At 40.8% G+C, this 11,419-nt stretch overlaps 1 long non-coding RNA gene across 1 annotated transcript; it reads right to left on the reverse strand.

The window, feature by feature from the left end:
• Positions 1 to 1,035: 1,035 nt before the first annotated feature.
• LOC121707105 lies at positions 1,036 to 10,832 on the reverse strand. Its single transcript, XR_006031240.1, has 3 exons — positions 10,753 to 10,832; positions 8,602 to 8,604; positions 1,036 to 1,047 (listed from the first exon to the last, which is right to left on the reverse strand). It is a non-coding gene; the product is annotated as an uncharacterized LOC121707105 (long non-coding RNA).
• Between the last annotated feature and the right edge of the window lie 587 nt (positions 10,833 to 11,419).

An 11,419-nucleotide genomic window follows, 5' to 3' on the forward strand; every position in this document is an offset into this window, starting at 1 on the left:
ACAAGTCTTACTGATCCTAGCACTCACCAGCCGTTTTAAACTGACAAGTAACTGTTAAAATACAGCACTCACCGACGCACTTATTCTTACTGTACTCTAATGTGTTTTTTTTAAACTGTCCTAAAATTGTGAGAATTGTTCTAAAACTTACTGTTTACCATGTTGTTAGTCGCTTTGGTTAAAAAGCGTCAGCCAAATGTAATGTAATGTAATGTAATGTAATGCATTTCACATATCTAGATGTGAAATTAAAATAATTTGGACAATAATTGACAGATTTTGAAATTTGTCTAAAATCTCACTTTTTTCCTGAACCCGGACCTTAAAGGAACCATATGTAAGATTGTGGCCAAAACTGGTACTGCAATCACTTTCAAAATACTGAAGAGCGGTGTATCCCCTCCCCCTCCCCCTGACTCGAGGTTGCACACGCGGATGGTGAAACACTACTGACTTCGTGATTAGTAGATAGATGGAGGGTGGCTCATCAGTTCAAAACACAACATAACATGACAAAACACAACATCAAAAACAGTTGAGGGCTGCAACTTCACTTTTTAAATGACAATATCCTGGTTGGACGACTGAAATAAAAAATAATTTGGACAATATCTGACCGATTTTCAAATTTGCAAAAAAAAAACTTTCTCTCATCCTGACGGCGAAAATCAAAAAAAATCTGAAAAGTCCGAAAAAAATCAGACCAATTTTTTTTCATTTTTGTTGCCATAATTAATGCATTTCACATATCTAGATGTGAAATTAAAATAATTTGGACAATATCTGACCGATTTTCAAATTTGCAAAAAAAAAACTTTCTCTCATCCTGACGGCGAAAATTAAAAAAAATCTGAAAAGTCAGAAAAAAATCAGACCAATTTTTTTTCATTTTTGTTGCCATAATTAATGCATCCAGAACGCAGCGGCGCGCCTGGTCTACAACCAACCCAAAAGGGCACATGTTACCCCGCTGCTCATCCAGCTACACTGGCTACCTATGGCGGCCCGCATCAAATTCAAGTGTCTAACGCTTGCCTACAAAGTAGTCTCCGGTTCTGCTCCCACCTACTTGAATGCCCTCATACAGACTTACACTACCTCCAGACCGCTGCGCTCCTCTGACGAACGACGTCTAGCTCTACCACCGGTACGCTCAAGCCAATCCAAACTTTTCTCATCTGTTGTTCCTCGTTGGTGGAACACACTGCCAGTTCCTACAAGGGCAGGAACATCCTTTTCCACGTTCAAAAAACTCCTGAAGACCCAGCTCTTTAGAGAACATCTACTCTCATAGCAACACTTACAACAAGTCTTACTGATCCTAGCACTCACCAGCCGTTTTAAACTGACAAGTAACTGTTAAAATACAGCACTCACCGACGCACTTATTCTTACTGTACTCTAATGTGTTTTTTTTTAACTGTCCTAAAATTGTGAGAATTGTTCTAAAACTTACTGTTTACCATGTTGTTAGTCGCTTTGGTTAAAAAGCGTCAGCCAAATGTAATGTAATGTAATGTAATGCATTTCACATATCTAGATGTGAAATTAAAATAATTTGGACAATAATTGACAGATTTTGAAATTTGTCTAAAATCTCACTTTTTTCCTGAACCCGGACCTTAAAGGAACCATATGTAAGATTGTGGACAAAACTGGTACTGCAATCACTTTCAAAATACTGAAGAGCGGTGTATCCCTTCCTCCTCCCCCTGACTCGAGATTGCACACGCGGATGGTGAAACTCTACTGACTTCGTGATTAGTAGATAGATGGAGGGTGGCGCATCAGTTCAAAACACAACATGACATGACAAAACACAACATCAACAACAGTTGAGGGCTGCAACTTCACTTTTTAAATGACAATATCCTGGCTGGACTACTGTTGTCAGTGATATAAGTATTTGAAATGAACATGATTTCTTAATGTCTAGTGACATATCAGGGCCATTTTATGATTAATTGAAATATTTTTCTTACATACGGTTCCTTTAAAAACCCTCCGGCAACAGAGAGTATATAGCACTCAAAACCCACCTGTTGAAAACTTTTGAACTGTCAGACGCTGAGAGAGCCAGCAGGCTTTTTTCCCTTAAAGGACTGAGTGACAGCAAACCACCTGAGCTCATGGTCCGTATGCTGGATCTCTTGGGTGAGCACAGACCCGGAGGCTGGCTGAAGTGGCTGAGCGCTTTGGGTTGCACTATGTGCATGTTAAATGCGCTTTAAAAATAAATCTGACTTGACTTGACTTGACTTGACTTCCTGGCAAGTCAGGGACATTGTGTGGCCGCGCTTTTTCCCGCACACATCGCTCCTGTGACACTCATCGCTGCAACTACTTCTCGTCGGCAGCAGTCTTCTGGCCCCCAACAGTCTTCAGGCTTGTGTTTTTATCATGTCAAGTTTGGACCCAAGGCTAACAAATGTCGTTCGCCGTGCAGTTTCGGCGGTTCGGGAAATGCTAGGGCCGGCGCTCAGTAGTTGCCATGAGCGTCGGCCGCGTAGGCAGGCTGCTTTTCATCCGTGACAGCATCTCCGGACGCACAGAAGAGCGTCCTGCCTGCATTCTGTTTGGACATGGTGACTGACAGCCACGGCCCCCCTATGGAAGCTGCCAATGGTAGCCCCATCCGCACATATGGAACGAGGTACGTTGAATTGTGTTTCGGAGGACAGCGGTTTGGCTGGGACTTTGTTACAGCAAAGGTTGCCGTTCCCCTACTCGGAGCCAATTTTCTGTGTGCACATGGACTGTTGGTAGATGTTAAGAACCGCCGTTTGATTGACGCCGTCACATTTTGTTCTTATACGTGCACGCTAAGCGGAACTGACTCCATGCTAGCATGCTATCAGCCTCAGATGACTTCCACCGTCTACTTGCCGAGTTCCCAGCGCTCACTCAGTCCACTTTCTCTGCATCCGCTGAGAATGGTGTGGAGCATCATCTCGCCACTACTGATCCACCCGTCTACGCTCGCGCTTGGCGCCTCAACCCGACCAAGCTTGCCGTTGCAAAGGCTGAATTTGCAAACATGGAATGCCTGGGTATAGTCCGTCGATCCGACAGCCCGTTGGCTTCACCCCTACACTTCGTCCCCAAACCGGGCGGCTTAATGAGGCAACAACACCTGACCGATACCCAGTCCCGAACATACAGGATTTTTCAGCTCACCTGGCAGATAAGGTGATTTTTTCCAAGGTGGACCTTGTCCAGGGATATCATCAGGTACTGGTGCACCCACTGGACATTCCCAAAACAGCCGTGATCACGCCGTTTGGTGTTTTTGAGTTCCTGCGCATGCCTTAAAAACGCCGCCCAATCTTTTCAACGCCTCATGGACTCTGTTTTGCGGGACCTACCTTTTCTTTTTGTGTACCTGGATGACATCCTCGTAGCGAGCACGTCCAAGTCTCAACACCTGGCGCACCTCCGAACACTTTTTGAGCGACTTAGACAACACGGGCTAATAGTCAACCCCGCCAAGTGCCAGTTTGGTCTCTCCACCGTTGACTTCCTGGGACACAGAGTCACTAAGGACAGTGCAGTCCCCATCAAAGGTGGAGGCAGTAACAAAGTTCCCACGCCCGCTCACTGTCAAATCCCTACAGGTGTTCCTGGGCATGGTGAATTTTTACCACCGTTTCATCCCTCGAGCTGCTCAGCTTATGCGGCCTTTGCACGAGAAAGGTAAGCCCAAGCACCTTGTGGTGGTCAGAGAGCCATCTATGGTCTCTCCCACCCAGGTTCGAAAGCGTCACAGAGACTGGTTGCAGCAAAGTTTGTCTGGCACGGCCTCAAGAAGGACGTTAGGGACTGGACTAACACCTGTGTTGAGTGCCAACGGGCCAAAGTACACCGTCACACTAAAGCACAGCTAGAGTTGTTCCCGGTTCCAGAGAGACGTTTTGACCATGTGAATGTAGATCTGGTCGGCCCTCTGCCATCTTCTCACGGTTTCACATACCTGTTAACCATGGTTGACAGGACCACCCGCTGGCCTGAAGCTGTGCCACTGACTTCTGTGGCGACTGTTGAGATGACACGGGCATTTATCGGAACCTGGGTTGCTCGTTTCGGCACCCCCTATATATCCTGTGACCGAGGCGCGCAGGACCGAGGCGCTTCCACGTCTGAGCTGTGGAATGCTGTCGCAGAGAGCCTCGGGGTGAAACTCCACCACACGACTGCATATCACTCGCAGGCTAACGGACTCTGTGAACGTTTTCATAGGTCAATGAAGGCTACCCTGTGTGCCAGCCTCAAAGACAGCAACTGGATCGACAAACTCCCGTGGGTGATGTCAGGACCGCGCCAAAGGAGGACTTACAGCCGCTGCGGGTCCCAGGGGATTTTGTCCCTAGCACCACGGTTACTTGGTCTGCTTACTCTCCAGCGGTCAACTCTATTGGACAATGCGAGGCTTTTCGCACCTGTCCCTACTTCCCGTCACGGCCTCCCTCAGTCGCACATTCCCACTGGGCTTCAGACAGCTGATTATGTTTTCATGCTCCACGATGCCTACAGAGGACCGTGTTTTGGAGGCAGGAGACAAACATTTTGTGGTGGACATGGGCGGCAAACCGGAGCGACTCTCCATTGACCGCCTCAAACCGGCTCACTTGGATGTGGCCAGGCCCGTTGACCTGGCCCAGCCCCCACGACGCGGACGGCCTCCAGCTCTGCCCCCACCCCCTACTCCACTCTCTCCCAAGCCATGCCCGTGTCATGACGGGACACCTGCCGCAGTTGGGTCTCATCGACCTCCGGTACAGCACATCCGTTGTGAACGGTTAATACGCCCACCTCCCCGTTGACTGTTGATTGTACTTCTGATATGGTGAATTCTGGGGGAATGTGACCGGCATAATTCACCTTTGTTATTAAGTGTGGTTCTACACACCGTTTATATTAAACACAGCACTTTGTTCTGTCTGTAGTTACTTCATGTGTAAGTATAACTGTTCAGGGATCGTGGTCCCTTTAAATATTATGAATGTGTGATGACGTGTAGTCCCATGCCGGTTTTGTTGCTGGACAGCGCCATTTTAGTTTCAGTGTTTTTTTCTATGTAAATAAACGACACACGCATTTATGTGCTCAACGTGAGAAATTGTCTCTTTCGATTTCCTGCAATTTCCACAGCAAAATCATTCCAAGACCTTAAATCAGTTATAATTAACCTTAGTGTAGGGGGCATTTCAGGAAATAACATTATTAAATTTCCATTGTTATCAGTTCAAACTACTCACTCCACCACACAACATTATATATGTTTCATTTTGTCACTTTCATATGTTTTGCTCACTTTCATATGTTTGAAATGAAATTATACATTCTTCATTGTTATCTACACAATTTCATTGCATTAACAAGGCAAAACAATCCCAACAACCTTGTAATAAGTATAAAATGACTTTGCAATGTCACAAATGATATTGCAAGGTTATTTGCATTATTCCATACTTATTTCAAGGTTGCTATTATATTAGTAATTATATGCAAGTTCATTCACAAATTCAATTTTGATTTCAAGGTTGTTGGAACGTTTTTTTTATTTCAATTATATTCCAACAGCATTTCAATGTCCTTCTGTTGTTTTAGCCATGATGTTAAAATGTAATTTGCATGTAAGTTATTCCATAGGTTATTATATACATATTGCAAGGATGTTGGAATGGTTTTGCTAAGTTATTGCAAGGTAATCACAATGTTATTATGCCACCTTATATAAAAGTATAGTAAGTATATAAAAACATTGCAATTTCATAACAATAGCATGGCAAAAACATCCCAAGAACCTTGAAATAATTATATAATAAAGCAGTGGTAGTATGTGGCAGAGACCAGTATTTCACCAAGGCATCAACTGGATAACAGAGTACTGTCAGCCAATAGAACAAATTAACCCTTTCGTGCCCGTGCCGAACATTCCATTGTTGCTGCTGGATGACCTCCACACAAAAAACCTTTTTTCCTGAATATAATACACACCAAAAATGGGATATACATACCATTGTAATGAAAAGGATCAGTTCTATGAAATGATGTAAAATACATATGGTAATTACAGTAATATGAACAGTATTTAAAAACCCTCTCCAAAAATGTATATCCTGTATATTTCATTCACATAAAAATGAATTTTCATCATATTTCTCTACAAGATAGAGAAAAATATATCTATAAGACATGTTCAGCAAGCTGTGGGCTATTTAACAAAAAAGACTGTATTGGAATAACATTAACATTTCAAAAGTTACGATAATTTTAGTGATCATTGTAAAAAAAATGCAGGAAACGGGATTTAGAATGTTGACAGAATTTCACAGAAGTCACTTATTCACCAACAAAATAAAAGTATGCATTTATGTATAAGTGTATAAGTGTAATCTAGGAATCAACATCACTCAAAACTCAATGTGTTCTAAACATTTGAAAGTGGATTACATACTTAGAACAAGCCTGTGGAGAATAAACACATACACACAAACTTATACTCAAACTCAAAAACACCCACACAGACACACTTACAGAGTAGGATAGGGAAAGGTGGGGTGGGGAAGCTAAAGGTTGAACACAGAAGATCTATGACTCATTACTAAACGCAACCGCTGACAGCAATTTGTTTATCAATAAAACAAATTCGCCTACCGTTACACTCCAGGGCCATACAATCTACTTTAGTTTTATTATGTACCTTTTTTATAACAAGCTCCTGTTGTACAGGAATATGTACTTGATGGTTGAAGCAGCTGAAGGTGACGCAAAATTGTCAACGGAAATGCCTGCCGGCTGTTGTGATAGATAGCATTCCTTCTTGTGCCTATTTCACAAAAGCAGAATTAAGGCATCCGGGATAAGTTACTCAGTGAATCCAAAACAAGAGTTTACAGGCTTAATTGGTTGCACAACAAGCAAGCCAGGACGAGCAGACACAGATTCATCAAGCCAGGTGAAACCTATCCGCGCTCATGGCTCCCTCAAATAGACCCCGTCACCGATCACAGATTCACTAATTCACCATGGCAACTAGAGCGTCTTCATTGCTTCTTCTACGGTGTGAAGTAGGTAGCGATAGCATTTTCACAACAGCAACAAACAGCAACACATCTGTTTAAGGGAATATTGCAGCTAGTGCCGCGACCACCACGCGCGAAATGGTTAGGCACTCCCGTGACATCACGTTGCATGACAGATCAGGAATGGCGAGTATGTAAGAGTTAATTAATGATCACAAACGTTTAAATAATGACAGTGACATATAACAATGTGTAGTGGGCAGTGGAATTGGTTTCCGTTTGTGGTGACTGCTGACTGAGATAAGGGATGAGATTAAATAGATCCTGGAATTTAGCCTAGTCTGGAGCACGCTAGCTCCACAGAATAAATCGCCATGGTAACTTATACCATAACATTTCCTGCTGCCCCCTATCCTGATTTTGTGCAACTGGATCACGTATAAGTTGAGCCAGGATAACAAAGATATCCCGCCTTATTCCCTTATCCTAGTTTTGTGCAATAGTTCCCCAGGTTGGTAAAATCACATGACAACAATGTGAGTAAAAAACATGAGTAAAAAAGAACATAATTCTATTTCACACAGTGTGTAGAAGTCTGCACCATCCTAAGCACGGCACAAAAATCTATACATTCTTCCTCCATCCCCTCATTGTCTTCAGCATTATGAGCGCAAGCTCATGAGCAGTCAGCTACCTCTTCAGGCTTGTGAGGTATAGGTAGGTCTTGTCATCCTCCATCTGAAACAACAGCAAAATCATACAAATACCTATATATAATGTGAAAAATAAAATCACAAAACTACAGATTTGTGCATGTATGTATGTACTCAAAAGATGAGGTAGCCTAAACTATTGAAGCATCCTCAGAATATACTCGAAATATTTCCAAGTATGAAATCTGATTGCCTGGCTGGCATCAAGATAAAGACAAATTACATTTCTCCTAGTAACAAACTGCTGAAATGCAAAAATGACATTTCTGACAGAATATTTGATTTCACATCAGTTTTCTATAACTACATATTGAGAGGAGTTGTGCTTCATCTATTTCAAGTCATGCCATCTTAGAAAATGTTGAGACAAGCACGTCTGATGTTTTGTCATTTAAAAGTTAGCAGGCTAAAATAATTCACACTACAGAATGTACTACAGGTAACAACCCGAGGGAAAGCAATAAGTTAATTACATTTCTGACAGAATATGTGATTTCACATCTTATTTTCTAGAACTACACATTGAGAGGAGTAAAAATATTGCTAAACTCATTTCACGTAACGCAACTTGAAACGCGGCGCCCATTGATTTATTCAGCTTTGGTTTGCTATACTGTCTTGCCAATATAATGCTTACTTAACAATCAAATTGGTACTAGAAAACAAACGTACCTACAGGTTTGTGCCCGTGCCGAACCTTCCATTGTTGCTGCTGGATGACCTCCACACAAAAAACCTTATTTCCTGAATATAATACATACCAAAAATGGGATATACATACCATTGTAATGAAAAGGATCAGTTCTATGAAATGATGTAAAATACATATGGTAATTACAGTAATATGAACAGTATTTAAAAACCCTCTCCAAAAATGTATATCCTGTATATTTCATTCACATAAAAATGAATTGTCATCATATTTCTCTACATATATCTATAAGACATGTTCAGCAAGCTGTGGGCTATTTAACAAAAAAGACTGTATTGGAATAACATTAACATTTCAAAAGTTACGATAATTTTAGTGATCATTGTAAAAAAATGCAGGAAACGGGATTTAGAATGTTGACAGAATTTCACAGAAGTCACAGTATAATGCTTACTAAACAATCAAATTGGTACTAGAAAACAAACGTACCTACAGGTTAGAAAAGGTTAGAAAAACAAACGAGAATATTGCAAGCAGTTCAGAATTATACAGCTAGCTAGTTTCGTGACGATGCACTATGAAATTCTTTATATAAAGAAGCCTAGGCAGAACAGGACAGTACATTTTCATGCAATGGACTATTATCACTAACCCTATTATCCTCTTTATTATTCTTTTTCCGATCAAATTCAACGTTTAATGCAATGGAAGCCGCTGGTCTTGAAACAGACTTTTTATATTTACGATAAAAAAACGAGCAATAAATTCCGCCATGGCGGCAACCTTTTGCATTATGACGTGACCTGCAGCTGAAAGCGATAAACCGCTGCAATCTGGAGCTGTGACTCTTCTTAACTTTATGGTCTGACCAGCCTGCCATGATTCCCATTTTACTTGCACGTAAAACTCTCCTTCAGAGGCACATTTCTAATACAGACAGGTTTTTGGTATTGACTCATTAATCTCGTCAAACATTATGTTGTGTGAAATGTTAGGTAAGCCAAACTAGCGTTATAACGTTAGGGAAATGGTTAACGTTAGCACTTTGCTACCCTATCGGTATTCATTATGTAAGGAAACCCATTTAATAAACGTCAACTTTAAAGTGACTGGTTAGCTGTAGATTTCGACAACGTTAGCTAACCACAACCAAACCTAACGTAGCTCCCAGCTAAGCATGTGCTCAGCAGCGTTTTAACTAATGTTGACGTTAACCAGACGGTACGAATACTATGGCTCTGGGTCGATTAAATACACCTGTGGGAAAGGATGTATTTAAACCTGATGATAGTCATGAATATGATACTGTTAAGAAAAGGACCGTATGCCCAAAGTCTGCCACACTACAAAACTTGAGGTATAACATAGACTATGTTTACTTGGCCTACTACTACTACTACTAATTTCTGCATTATTCTGGCCTATAAATTAAAGCACAGCCTGGCACATGAATCAAGCTTTCCAGTTGTAGTACATCCTATAAGTACATCGTAATATCTAGAAAAAAAGTTTCTGATAACCAACTATGCTATTAGCTGTTAAAACTAATAGCGGAGTTGGTTATCAATATACTAAGAATGGTCTAAGGAATTGTCCGGAGTAAAATGCACTCTAGATCAATTTACGGATGATTGGGAGTACATACGTTGAGTTGACAAAATTCTTACAGGTGATCTAGTATTAAGTGTTCTCACCAATCTAATATTGACCATCAAATGTCCAATTGCCCGTTTAGGCATTCAAAAAGGCATTCGAACAGTTTGATAATGTTGGAGGTTATTGTGCAGTATTGGAAATATAGGATAGTAATTTGATCATACAGTTTTGAATGTTAAAAGTGAATAAACGTTTTTGAGAGGTGGATAAACTCTAATAAGAGGTGGTTAAGGCCTAAACTCTATTTCTGAAATTTCAGAGGTGGAATAAACTGCGTTTACTCGCGTTTAGCCTCCACTACATCCTAATTTTGCGCTCATACGCCTACTCCCAGCTTCGTAACAGAAAGGTAATATTTGACTGTAAACTATACATATTTTATATCATAATATAGCCTACACAACCAAGGGACGAAAGTTATCCTTAGGTAGGGCATCTTCATATTTAGTGTTGCTTCGGAGTTGTGTAAAGAGGTGCAGAGCGCGCACCTGTTTGCTTTTTTTGACCGGCAGTGCCCAAGATCAGAATAATGTAGGATAAAATATAAATGTAAGTCTAAAGCAAACAATAAAGGACAATGTTTAAGCCATTGAACATTATTGAAAGAAAATTATAGCAAAGATATGCAGAATGAATGAAAAATGACCGGCGAACTAGGCTACTAGGCTACTTTTTCTACAAACAAACGAAACATACATATATTTACAAACATACGAAATGTTGATTATTGACATTACTGCAAGCAGAAGGAATGAAAGCAAGCAGAGGACAATGAACATGGATGCAAAGCTTTGCTGGAATATATAATTTTACATAAGCTAAATATTTTAGGCCATTGATTTCATTAAAATATATGCTAATGATATTTATGAGGGGGTGTAAACACAAGGTGGAGACCTAAAACCATCCGGCTGCACACAAGTTGACGTTCATTTGTGATTTATAATGGGCACATCTGGAAGGGTGGTGTAAATACGTTTTTTTGTGCGTACGTTCGTTTTCTCTGAATCACACGTGCGATCATTTCAGGGGCCTCATTACAGAAAAATATCTTTGCCCTTATCCTATCTTAAATTAAGTTTCAAAGATAGGAAAAATCCTATATTCCTATTATAGAAGCACTTCCTAAACTCATGGCTGTGTCCTATCTTATCTCAGACCTATCTTATCTTAACTGTTATCTGTAACAGTTAGATTTTTAAATTGATAATCGTTTCTATGATTAAAATGTGTACGAGACTGCCTTTATCTATGATTAGAATGTCAGATTACAAAGATGGTATTCTAAAGAATCTTTTACAGTTGGTTGCTCAAGATGGACAAACCATATCAGAGAAATAGGCCTTGGGTTAGGCCTATGTAGGATGCAAGAG

This window comes from Alosa sapidissima, chromosome 4 (genome assembly GCF_018492685.1).
Source record: "Alosa sapidissima isolate fAloSap1 chromosome 4, fAloSap1.pri, whole genome shotgun sequence".
NCBI lineage: Eukaryota > Metazoa > Chordata > Actinopteri > Clupeiformes > Clupeidae > Alosa > Alosa sapidissima.